The sequence below is a fragment of the Stegodyphus dumicola genome, chromosome 5 (genome assembly GCF_044657685.1).
Source record: "Stegodyphus dumicola isolate Sdum_Otavi_A_Nest chromosome 5, ASM4465768v1".
NCBI classification, from domain to species: domain Eukaryota; kingdom Metazoa; phylum Arthropoda; class Arachnida; order Araneae; family Eresidae; genus Stegodyphus; species Stegodyphus dumicola.
In genome coordinates this window covers 222271601-222285657 of record NC_140772.1, presented here as the reverse complement: position 1 = coordinate 222285657, position 14057 = coordinate 222271601, and the positions used below count along the sequence as shown (strand labels likewise).

Genomic DNA, 14057 nt, shown 5'->3' with positions numbered 1-14057 from the left:
GAGGTATTTTTCAATCAGTTGGAAAACTGGCTTGCAGAGTGTGCGACGGAAGTTTGTGTTCAGGTTGAATGCTAGATACGTAAGCTGTTTGGTTGCAAACATTGCAATCTTTATCTTTTATGCTGTGTATTCTTGTATTCTATCACGTGAAAACAAATTAATGTTACTTATCTTGCGCGTGCAGCCAGATAAAACTTATTTCATGGCATCTGTGGAATAATATTTACCCACTTATTGGTAATATCAAGAACTCCTTTAGTTATGTTAGAGAAGAAGGAACAAACCATATTAATATATATCTTTATATATCTTTGTAATGTAGTATTTCATTTAAAAACATAAAGGGAAGGGAAGTTGCAATGATAGCTTACTAGAGGCATGAGATAAAGGAATGAAGAATAAACAAAGCATGTCTTCCAAGTAGTGTGCTAACCAGGAAATGTGGAAAGAAATTGTTGGAAAAATAAAGCATTTTCTATGGAAAATTGACGTACGGACAAAAGTAGCATATGCTTATCTGTAAAAAAGAGGATTAATTCCTGTAATTCAGTTCTGGAGGGAAACCCATTAATCTGATCTAAATATTAACTAACAAGGAGACTTTAAAAGGTAAGAAGTTACTGTATTATCAGAAAGGGTATTGCCGAGGAAGGAAAAAGCTTCAAATTTGCAACAAGTAACGGCTTTAAATTTCCATCCAGCGCCATTTTCTGAATCTTGCTAACTGTATATAATTTGTGTTGTACATACGTTCGAGTAATGCCTTGCCCAAATTTGATGTGCCAGTTAATATACTAGAATGTAACAATCATACGTGTGTTAAATAATGGATCTTGAAATATGGTAAATTGATACAAGCTGAAGAGTTTTCAAAATTTATCGTTGTTTTAATTGTATAATAATGGGCCCTAAACGCAGCTCATATGTCAGTGGGTTCAGCCATTTCTGGATCTGACAATGTACAAGCTGCATTCTTCGCTATCATCATCACAAAGAATGTAAGGTATTTTTTCCATTCTTTCCGCATGCCTTCGTGGTGCAATTGAAAGCATACTCGGCGCTTATTCGAGAGGTCCATGTTCGAGTCCCGCCGAAGCCATTGCTTATTTTTCACGTCTCCGGCATCAAAATAGCCTAATACTGGTCGTCCTTTAAAAGGGAATGTATTTTCTCCTCCCTTCCAGCATGCCTTCGTGGTGTAACGGTAGCATTGGCGCATATTCGAAAGGTCCAGATTAGAGTCCCTGCGAGGGTATTGCATGTTTTTCTCGTCTCCTGCTTCAGAATAACCTAATGACTCTACAAGAATGCATTTTCAGTTTGATTTTTATAAGATTAAACAAAACTTATATTAATGATAAATTTTTGTACTAATTATTTTATTATTAATATATCATTATGTGAAAGCTTCTGATGAATATTCAGTATTTATGTAAGCTTACATTTATCTTTCAGATTTTATTGGATACATTTCATATGACGCTGTTAAAAGAAATAATATAGATAGATCGGCAGCATTGGTAAGTCAAGCAATATACATATTTTTTTAATTTATATAGTAATAGATAAAAAAAAAGTTGGTCATATTGATCGGAATCCCCCAAACATTGGTCATTTTTCGCGTCACGACATTTGTTTGTCACAATGAACGTGAGATTCGTGAACTTTAGAGATAAAACATTGTTATGTTTACAGTGTGTTTCTAGCTTGTGACCATCAAAATGATTAACTTTCAGATATTTGCACGGCAACTTTATAAACATCTGTGTAAAAGAAAACGTGAGATCCTAGACCGATGAAATCAAATGAGAAGAGTATTATCGATTAACGAGAGTAGCGACTAGAGTGGCATCTAGTATAGATTACGTGACTTCCATCGCGTAATAGTGACTTTTGTTATCTTTTACTATCCATTTTTGTATGTATTCATTTATAATCAAGTACTTTACTTGTAAGTTTTCACTTGGGGTTCTCCCCATTTAAGACTGATCCTGTCTCATTCTTTTCTGTTAAAGGTATGTTTCCTCTTAAATAATTTGAAATCGTGATTTTTAGAGATATCTTAAGCAACTTTTATTCGATATTTTGCAAAGTATCCATTTAAAAAATTTTTTTGCAATTATTTTATTTAGCCATTTTTTGAAATGTTTAGAAATGTATCGGTATTTTTTATTCTCCTTTTAGTTACTTCCAGATTCATTTAATACGATAGCAAGTATTATGTAACTATCTCTATCAGATAAGCGGAATTTAATCTATGAGAACCGAAATCATCGTCACAGCTTGTTTGTCATAGAGCTTCGGGAAAAGTACGTCTTAATCTCGGAAACAATGAAATGCGCAGTGTAACACTGACTCTTAAAAACCCAGAGATAATTGGCTTAGATTTAACTGTAGGTAAGGTAAAATCTACGCCAATTATATTGATTTTCCTAAAGTCTCGCTTTAACGTGATTTTGCAACATCCTTTAGACGTGATAATTTACAGTGGTACATAAACGTTAGCTATTACGTTTTCTAGTTTCAGGTGCTTTCACTATCATCTGAAACTAGCATTTATTTTCAGCTGACATTTAACCTTTGGTGCATATATTTAATTGTGCATCAGGTACTTGCTTTTAGTAGGTTTTTGAGGGTACTTTATAGTTTGCACTGGTATACGTACGAATGAGCAAAGGCATAGTTCGGTGAGAATTGTAACTGCCCAATATGGAAACACGCTGAGTAATTGTACGTGTTCTTAAGGGATTAGGGTAATTGTGATAGGCATAAGTTTGCTTGAATTGTATAAGAAATATAATTTTGTAGGACAGGGGTTCTCAAACTTTTCAAATTTTGTACCACATAAATATGAAACAAATATATAGATATATATATCACCATAAAAGCATTCGCCACTAAAAATCAATGCATCCTAAATGGAGTGTATATAATCAACGAATAAAACCCTTTAAATTTATATTATTTAATTATGAAAACTGTAAATGAAACTTTTACATTACAATAAAATATAAATAAGTATACTACGAGTATATGTATATAACAATTGTGGTAAATAGTGAGTAATAATACATATATTAAGCAAATAATATAGTTGTACAAAAAAAGCAAAGAAGACACCTGAGTCACAGGGCCAGCATTGACAAGATACTTTTAAAAAGATATATGCCTTCTGTCTTTTTGACATTTTAGGTATTGCAAGGTTTAAAAAAATGATGAATGTTGTGAAATTTATTCAATTTTCTTGTCGTCATTTCAGCATTAAAACTAGACCCATAAAAGTCAAAAACTTAAAAAATATTATCTGTTTCTGAATAATAAAGATTAAAACAAAATGTTAAAAGGGACGAAATTTTATACCTAATTTGAACAATCATTTAATTTCTTTCTGTTAAATTTTTTCCACTAAAAATATTGTAATATACCCATAGTTTGAGAACCGGTGTTGTAGGATATTGTTTACCAAATCCCATGGCCCACTCTCATATAACTGAATATTGTAACATACCTACGTATAGTTGTTCTTTGGGGAAAGGTAGGTATGTCTTAAAAGAAAATATCTAGTAATAAAGTAATAATATTTGTAAATTAATTAAAAATTATGAATAAATATTTATAATTATTTGTCATAACAAAAACTTGTAAAATGTTTACGATAAACACTTCACGTATCACTGCTGGGGAGGAAACGGAACTAATAAACATGTGAAGTCGAAATTATAGCGTAATGAATCTCCTTCTCACTGATCGCCGCTCAATTTGAATTTCAAACTCAAATTTGATTTTTGAGTCTGCAGATTAATTGTATATTTATGGTTTTCTTCAGAGAGCACTGTAATTATACTTATTGCATAATTTGTAAGCTCATTTCGGTATTTGGTTGTATTCAGTCAGTCTTTAAGTTAATAAAACATCTTGAAACCTCGCTGATATGACTAACGACAGCTTAAAACACCATTAATCTCCTGTGGAAATGGTAGCTTAAGAGAAGTAACATTCATTACGGATATTTATGTATGTTCTAAAAATACTGCTTTCCTGTAGAGAAGACCGCCACAGTTTTCTTTGAATTTTAATGATACCTGTTTTCCTTCTCTAATTTTTTTTTTGGGGGGGGGGTTGTAAGCGAAAACTCTTGAGTAATTAGAGGAAGGTGGATAGCTAATGAACATGTTATTATAAGGTATTTCCTCCCTCCTTTCTGCATGCCTGGTGTAACGTTAGCACACTCAGCGCGTATTCGAGAGGTCCAGGTTCGAGTCCCGGCGCGGGCATTGTTTATTTTTCATGTCTCGTACTTCAGAAAATCCTAATGACTCTACAGTATGCTTAAGAAGAGAGCGTTTCGTAAGACTTTGTAAAAGAAAAATGCTGTAAATCTGTTTACATGATAAGTATGAGATAATAATGGAAACTGTACAGCAGTCCATCTCCTCGGGAAACGAGGTGTTGTTTATATTCTTTTAATTTTCACTTTTCATGCAATGTTTAGGCTGAGGCTTGGTGAGTTGATCGATCGTTGGGTCGTTTCTCGGCATCTTGTTACATGGGCTTTTCATGAAGCTTGGCGTTCATATGAGCAGCAGTGAATATCTCCTAGAACCTTAAATACCCTAGCTATTATCAAACGCACTTGAAATATTGCTGCTGTGTTAAAAGCCATACTTGTTTTTTATTTATTAAATTTATACGAAAAGAACTATTTTTTATTTAAAATGTTGACGTGTGACAATTATTTCTCGTTCTAATCGAACGCTTTCTTTTTCTTTCTTCTGCGAAATGAATTGTAACCTGCGCTTTTATGTATGTTCGTACACTTACTTCCTATCCAAATGTGCGACAGTATGGAAAAAATACTTGTTAAAACCATTAAATAATCAGAGTTAATATCAGCGGGTTTTTTTTTTTATATGGACCGTTATTTTGAATGAAACCCATGCCATGGTTATTATGAAATTATAATAGTATGCAGTGCTATTATTATATGCATGTGATACTGTAATTTATTTTATCTTAAAATTTTCTTTATAAATCAAAGGAAAAGGTTATAGGTAAGTTTGTAAGTGAGGGCGCCGCGATTGTGATTTTTCTATGGACAAGTTAATTCTTCGAAAGAAGCACAGAGGAGAAGGGAAAAAAAAAAAAAAAAAAAAAAAAAAAAAAAAAAGCAGAATGAATAAAAATATTAAATTGCAATCCGAGAACATCATATTGCAGTTGAACAACTTCAGTAATCTCTAATTTAAAATTTAAGAATTTTTTATACTAATAAAGTTTTAAATATAAAAAAAAATTATAAGTTTTTAATACTGTTTAATTTTATCGAAGTTTAATTTTAACGGCTAACAGTTTTCTTAACAGTTTCATTTAACTGTTCCATTTCAAGAGTTTAGTCCCTCCAGAAATTAAAGATATAGAACACAAAATCATGATTTTAAAGCGAACTGTTGAGAATACCAATGCGGAAGTGGAGATTAAGAAAGACTATTGCGTGCGTACGGTTCATAATAGATTGAACGTATATAGAATTCATGACAGCTTGTTTGAATTTATTACACTAAAAGTAACACTTCGCAGTTCTGTAACTTTCCACAAAATAGTCATCCAATTCGTCACAGTACCAGAGTACACGTCAAACTACTAAGAACGTTAAACACAACGCAGTGCAAACCGCATCTAAAGAGCGAAGCTGACGCGGAGGTATCCCAGTACTCCGAAGTCACGCTGAACTAACAACCAAGAGCAACTGATAGCAGATGCTCCCTCCGATCCTATATAGTTTTCACCGGCCGCCGAGAATTCGAAATTACTCAAAGGCCTATGAGGTTCGGGCACAGTTACAGTTGAAATCAATTACAGTTATTAAATTATCAATCAATTACAGTTATGAAATCAATTACAGTTATTAAATTACAATACTTATTACGGTGATACAGGGACCGCACCCAAATGTTGCTAAGTTTGGCAATTTTTTTGCCAGATTTAGTGACTGGTAAAAATTAATCGCCAAAACCGTTGCCAACTTGGCGATATCTCGTCAAATTAGCGAGATAGTTATTTACTCAATGTTAAATAGAATTGCCCGTGTATGTTACTTTTCCGGCAGATCATCATCATTCCTCTAGATTTTCTCATATTACATTATACAGAAAAATACAACAATTTCACATATAACTGCACTAAAATCATGTGTGTACGAAATTCGTAACAATATGCTGTGGCACTGTTTCCAGTGTAAATTAAATTTACACCACGTTGAGACACAAATATTCCTAAAAATATTTTTCTGATAAAAGATTGGAATAAAAGATGCCGTAAATTTCGTGATGAATGGCAACTGCAGTTTCCTTTAGCAAAGCATAAAGATATACTGATTTGATTGTTGTGTAACAACAGAATGTAATAAAAAAATTCTGTTAAAATATTTATATTTCATATATTCCTTTTTTATTCATTGAACTTTATTAAAATGGCTGTTAAAAAATTAAACGGGTGCATATAACGTAATAACTTCTTTTTATCAAATCAAATAAACCCTTAAGTGTGGGGAGTTCGAGAAATACGAAATTTATCCTTGAAGGATAATGTTAAAAAATTACGTCAGTGTCTTTCCTGGACATGGCTATCATCTTAATTAATGGTTCAAAAACAAGACTGAACGAGAGATGTATTTGTTGTCTGTAAAGATAATAATGTGTTCATTGCATTTTGCTGAAAATATAAAATGGAAACTTAAGTGTAGAAAATTAATTAATAGAATTTAAAACTGACATATTTAACTAACAAAATTCATTAATAAAATATTTTAAAAAAGTTTTACTGGTAATTTTTCATGAAAAGTATTATCTAAAAAAGAACGAAAAAAGAACGATAAGTAAAAAATTGCTAAGTTAATTATGAGATAACTTTCTTTGCTTTTGTTAATGTGATACTCATATAATAAAAATTACTTCTTGTTTTGTTTAAAATTCTTGTTTTTTTTTTTTTTTTTTTTTTTTTTTTTTTTTAATGTATTCAATTATAAAAAAAATATTAATGTGAAAACTATCCTTCTTTCCATCTTGCGCACTCAAATCATTTTGCGCATATCCATTTGCAATTATCAAAGCCTTAAAAAGTCTGCGATGTTATCGTCATGCGAATAATTTGTAGGTAGTTTATTTTTTACCTCAATATTTTCGACGACGATGTTTTTAATTTGCGAAGTTTTTAAACCGCTTTATTTTCGACGACGATATTTTGTACCACGATGTTTTAGAACTGCGATGTTTTCTCTTTGCTTTATTTTCTCCCACAACGTTTTGTATCACGACGTTTTCGCCTTGCGTTGTTTTCTGCGCCACGTTTTCGTCCGCGATGTTTTCGGCTTTAACCGTATAAGGTATTTCTCCCACTTCCCTAGCGTGCCTTCATGGTGTAACGGTAGCACGCTGGGCCGGTATTCCAGAGTTCCGTGGTTCGATTCCCGGCGAAGGCGGTTGCATATTTTTCATCTTTTCTGCTTCCAATTAACCTAATGACTCTACAACCGAAAAAATCATACTAATTTTGCCATCTAATTTTGAATAAACGGAATATAGGCACTTGGAAGCCCGAATTTTGAATTTCGAATTTGTTTTATAATCTGTTTCATATTTTGTAAAACTTTAACGAATTTTTGATTAATAAACTCAACAATTTCTAAGCGAGCGATGGCAACACTCTACGGGGGGCTTATCTCCAGCGCGCGTGTCTGTGTATCGGAAATTCAAAAGATACGCTTTTTTTATATACTATTTTGTGATACTGCTGTTGAATTGAGTTTTATGTGGTTTAAGTGCGAAAAACATGATATTTAATATATAAAGGTAGCACATAAAACATAAAAAAAAAGTCCCTTTGAGCGAAAAATCTGAAAGCTTTCAGATTTTTTTCATATTATTGTTCTTTATTGGTGCAGATTCAGAATTTTTTTTTTTTTTTTCCTAAGTAAGAATCATATAGATCTGTATTAAAACTATTATTTCCTCTTTAAAGTTGCCCAGTTAAAAACCCATTTTAATTATCTCCCATGTAGAATACCTACAAGAGAACACGCTCATATATGTGAGGTCGGCTTAAGTGCATTTCTCTCAGATTATAAAACCATTTTAAGTATGCAAAGTCGTCTTATAATTAAAGAGTTAAACCATTTAAACTAAAAAAACTAAAAGGATGGCATTCCATTCATTACTGTTATGTTCTTAGAAAATCTTCCTTTTTATCTACTAATGGAGCGAGTAAATCAGATTTTGTTAAAGGTACCAGCAGTCTATTTTAGGAAATGCATTTCTTTGGAGCTGCATGCAGACGATTTCCATTTTATTAGTGCAGCTGTTTATTTGCGAGAAATCGTAAAACAACAAATCTTCTTTCGACAAAACCGCCATGATTTTTCTTGTTTTTTTCTTTCGGACACCTCGCTGTTTTGTTTTGACAGCCCACAAACGATATAGTTTATTTTACCGAATATCAGTGCTTAAAAAGAATTATAGCGTATACAGGTAGCTAGCTAACATTAATTACGTGTTTAAACGGGTTTTAAAAAGAACTTCTCAAACTTTCATTTCTTCCCATCAAGGCAAGTTTTTATTTGACTCTTTATTAGAAAATGATGGCGACACATTGAAAACTTCGACCAATGATTTCCTTTGATGCCAGGAAGTGTATCGATCAGTTACTATATTTCGTGCAAGTGAAATCAATCTTTTCTGCGTCAGTTGCTTGTGTTAGATTTTGTTCACTTATAGTTGATTAGAATCTGCCAGCAAAGTATTCTATACAGTTCTTTACGATGCTAATTTATGGAGGATAATCTCATAAAGTATGTGAGTATTTATTATATAAATTAAATGCAATAAGGTACCATTTGTACATCTTTCGAAAGAAAATTTCATTAAGACTTAAAATGGGAAAAAAGTGATCGGAGTTTTAATTTATGTGATGCGTGTATTTTAGTTGATAATTTTAGTGCTACTACTAACATATTGCAGTTACACAAATGCAATTGTATCATCTGAAATTAATTTGTTTAAAATACTCCGGGAATAAAGAATTTTCTTCCTCCTTTCAGCATGCCTTCGTTGTATAATGGTAGCACACTCGGCGCATAGAGGCCTAGGTCGAGTTTCGGCGAGGGCATTGCACATTTTTTACTCCTGCTTCAACAAAACCGAATGAATCTACTCCTTTATTTTAGAAAAGTAAAAATATACATTCTTTTGAATCAAAAGAATTCAAATTATATAATATGAAAACGATTCTATATTTATTCCAAAATCTCATCTTCAACAAAACTATCAGAAATCAAATGATGCTGTATCGGTTATGTAATACGATGTTAGATGCATCATTTAATAGTTACTATAAAGCTTCTTCTTTATTAAATTTATCTTATATCATTTAGGTATGGTTACTGAAAATAAAAGAGATTTAAGAAGTGTGTTTCTTGCTCTTAAATTGATTATTTTGTTAAGAAGAGATTTATTAAGTTTAATAGATAAAAACTTAATAATTTGCTGAATAACAGCACTTTGACAACCAACTGCCATACTTACCAAATTTCAAGGTGTTTTTTTTTTTTTTTTAATTTAAAGAATTTTTATTTTTTAAAAAAGTATCTACTGGCTTAGATTGGTTTGATTTGGTTTATTATATTACGGCAAAGAACTCAAGGGCTATCTGCCCTTAAGGGAGGGATGCCTTCGTGGAGGACTTTCTAATGGAAACTGGCTCGTATACACTTTACACATGGAGAAAACCACGAAAACGCCCACGCAGCCAGCCCGTTCGCGGGATTGGAACCTCAGACCGAACTACCAGTGTTCAGCGACTTTACCGCTCGGCCGCTGATGGGCCTACTGGCTTAGAATTAACATCATTAATGTGGTTAGTATGATTAATTTTTATTTCCGTTTAGGATTTCTTCGGATCGGTTTACAATTAGTATTGGCTTATAATCGAATAAATACAGAAATGCAATGCCACATGCAACGCTCGCCGTGGCGAAGGTTGGTATATACGGAGTAGCGTAACATAACGTAACAGTCCGGCAATTTTGGAAAGACTTCGTGAAGGACTTTTCTAATATCGCAAAAATTATTTTTTTGTGGGGTGGCTTAATCCCCTGTCGCCTTTTAAATGGGGAGTATATAAAGTATTTTCTCCCTTCTTCCAGCGTGTCTTCGTGCTATAACGATAGCACACTCGACGCATATTCGAGAAGTCCACGTGCTAATCGCGGAGAGAACATTGCACATTTTTCACACCTCCTGGTTTAAAATAACCAATTGACTTTGCACGGTGATTCACTCTATTTAAAATTAAAGCAAGTTCTAAAAATTATTAATTTGTTTTAAAGGGTTTAGATAATAGTATTTTGTATAGAAAAACGGATGCATAAAGGAGATATACGTATTCGATTAATTGCAATTAGCAATGCATTGAAAGCTTAGTAACAGAAATTCTCTAAGAATATCTTAGTAGAGTTATTTATTATATTTGTCAAAGCAGAAAACATGAAAAACATGCAATGTCCTGGACGGGATTCGAACTTCGGACCTCCCGATTGCTAGCCAGAAGTGCTTCCAATTACACTCCAAGTACACCATGAAGGCACAAGGTAATAAGGAAGAAAGTACTTGACAAGTTTTCTTCCGGGGGGGGGAAGTAGATTTTATCAGTAATATTTATTATAATAATTCTTTGATTAATTTTTTGAATTATCCATCACTTTATGTATATTTTCGTACGCTGGATAAATTCGTCCAGGGGGGAGGGAGGAATCGAAGATTATAAAAAATATGTTATTCTTAAACTATTAAACATGGCAAAAGTATGCAAATGCCCTGAGTTTTCTTTTATTATGTTTAGATTTCTGTATTCGTTGCATCCTTTACATAGTAGATCTCGAAATCCTGTTTGCTTGCATTCAAAGTCCCTGAATTACAGATCAATCGAAGGCAGCTGCAGGCCTTTTCCGTAGGTGCTGGAAGATCATGTAGCTTTTCATCATAGACGTTGTTCTTTCATGTATCTCGAAAAAATGATCGCTTAATGGAACTTTCTCAGAAACCGAGCTGCGGTAATGAGTAAAAACGAGGCTTCAGTAGAAGTAGAATGGTCCGTCTCTCGATACGGGTACTGGAGAATTTCTTCTTCACAACTTAAAATTTTAACGTCCAGTGAAGCTGAAGTTCTTTTTCCCTTTCTCATTTTAACACTTTAATCATTGTGGCGCGTTATTTGGTGTGATAAATTACTCGATTTGCGTTGTCTTCGAATCGAGAATAGAAATTTTGACAATTCTTGTGATGGGTATTGTTGCAAGCTTGAAAGTCGGTAATAAAATAAGAAGTGTGTGGTGCAAAAGCATTTTTATTAAATCTTGTAATGATACCTGTGCATACATCTCTGCACCTGAAATAACATGCTTCGTTAAGGTAGTTAGCTTGAAGCTCAGCTTGTGAAGATCAGCTTGTTTCAGTATTGGCCATCTTAGCGCTTTGTTTAAATCACAGATTTTGTTAAACAGTTGCTGTCAGGTTGTCCTGGAAGTTGCCGTGGCAGAAATTGGATGTGTAATGAAACGTGTCCTTCGATGAATGTTCTGTTGCTCATCGAAGTGATTTAATTTCAATTTCTTTCCCTGCCACTTACGTTATTTTTTCCTTTTCTTTCTTCGTGATTTCAAATTTTTATTTTATCTAAGGGACTTCCTTTTTCTGAGTACTTTCCTGCTCTTCTGCTTCTTTGCCATTTCAGGCATCACATTTTTTCTTTAGTATTTCAATTCAGTTAGTCATTGCTAGAAACTTTCCAACTACATGATCATTTTCTTGCATCTTGTTCCAAATACAGTTTAGAATTACATGTTTTTATCAAAATGTAATTTTTTAAACAATTTTATAGGCGTGGGCTTTTTTTTTTTTTTTTTTTTTTTTTTTTGCTGGGGAGGAGCATATATGTGGTGTGTATGTAAGTAATGAAACAGATAATATGTGGTGTGTATAATTCTTTCTGTAATGCTTTTGCCCGTGCATTATTCATATGAGTAAAATTTATCATGAAAATTGAGCATTCTGCCGGAATGAAACACAAGAAAGAGGTTCTGTCACATGTTTTTTTATTCCCTCCCCTTCCTACTACCCGTATGGTTTTAATTTTTACTCTCGAGAATTAAACTATTTTGCTGACATTTCTCAGGAACGCTAAACTGCTGTCTGTTTCTTCCCCCCTTTTCTTTTATTATTATTTTTAATGATTATTATATAAACAGCTGTATCACTTTTCAGATTGTTGCTGCCAAATATTATCGCCGTGTATTTATATTTAAAGTAAGTTAATGATGAAGAATTTGCATGTATGTATGTATATTTCTCGCATTATAAAAAATCGTGTATTGTATCGTTGTTTTTTGAATTTTGAATAATATAATCCTCCAGCTGAATATGGGCACCTGGAAGCCCTAATCTTTAATTTCGAATTTGCTTTATTATCTGTCTTTTTTTTTTTTTTTTTTTTTTTTTTTTCAATTTAACGAATTTTTGATTAAGAAACTCGACAATTTCAAAGCGAGCAGCGGCAACACACTGTACGGAATAAAATATTTTTATCTCCAGCTCGCAGGACTGTCTGTCGGAAATTCTAAAGATATGCTGTTTTCAAATATTTTTAGCCCAAAAGCACGTTAACTGAAACGCTCTTGAAGCGTGCATGCATTTGTAAAGGGGGGACGCTTCTTTAAACGTAATAGAAAATATGAAAGCCATCACTTTTTTTATTTTATTATTATTATTATTATTATTAATTATTTTGTTTGAATGAGATATTCCTAGAAAAGAAAATGAGGTAAATTATCGCGATTTTAAAGCCGTATAAATAAAGGCTAAAACTTATTCGTTTCCATGGTTTAGCACAGAACTATTCTTTTACAATGAAGCAAAAAAGCCTAATGTGTAGCTAGCGTAATGTGTAGTTAGTGCTTTATTTCATCACGTAAGCATTGTGTGCATAAGATGATCACAACTACGTTTATGAACATACAAGATGATCGCAACTGGAATAAGCGAAAAGTACAAAAGTCGCTGCAAGGAAATTAGTCTGAAAATTACTAACACACTGCTAGCTTTTAAAATTGCTATAGCGACCAGGATAAGGGATTACACAAGTAAAATTAATTGCTTTACGGATTTTTTATAACACAGAGATGAATTCATTAAAATTTCGGGTACTTTGGACAACAAAATGTACTTCAATCAATTCCAAATATGGCTGCTATGAGAACAACAATAACTGCTGCTGTAAGGCAAGGCATAGAATCGAAGCGACTTTGAATAGTTGTCTTCTTCATGTGCAGTTTGCAACTGAAGAACAGGCCTGTGTCTATGGGACCACTATGTCTGATCGCCCTCAAAATGGATAGGGTCTTATTCAAAATATACGCCAAACTAAGAGGAGCTCTTTGTGTAATTGTAAAGATGCAGTTTGGTTATTTTTTCACTCGCGAATATTTTGTAATTGTGAAAGAATGTAGTGTTATCTTTCTTTGTTCGTTATAAATTTTCAAATTTTTAATCATTAAGCGTCTACAATCGATGTAAAAAGCCAGCTGTAGAGACATTAGGTTAATTGGAAAAGCCGAAGAGATGAAAAATGAGCAAACGCCTTCGCCGGGAATCGAACCGCGGACCTCTGGAATACCGGCTCAGCGTGCATATACCCACTACACCACGAAGGCACGCTAGGAAGGCGGGAGAAATACCTTATACAGCATACACCGTGTTCTAGGCATGAATAAATATCGAGATTTTAAATCAAACGTAGTTCTCGTTATACGCTTGTTTGATTTAAAAATATATATATATATATATATATATATATATATATGTTCAAATGATTTCCTTTATTTTGCAGAAAATAAAAGCAGATTTGCGAGAGTGTTTAAGAGTGGGGGAGGGGGACCTTACGTGTCCCTCCAATTTACAGTAGGCACTTTTTGCTTGATTATCTGCCCACTGAGAAATTGCGGTTGGCAAAAA

General features: G+C 33.0%; 1 protein-coding gene across 7 annotated transcripts in view; it reads left to right on the top strand.

The window, feature by feature from the left end:
* The window catches only part of LOC118183348 (uncharacterized), a 384570-nt gene that overhangs the window by 277359 nt on the left and 93154 nt on the right, over positions 1 to 14057 (top strand). For 6 of the 7 annotated variants that reach the window (XM_085817694.1, XM_085817695.1, XM_085817692.1 and 3 more), the window contains one exon: positions 1456 to 1520. The exons of the other annotated variant lie outside the window; for it this stretch is intronic. The gene's annotated coding sequence lies outside the window, so the exon portion shown is untranslated. The remainder of the gene's footprint in view (positions 1 to 1455; positions 1521 to 14057) is intronic. 7 annotated transcript variants of the gene reach the window in all.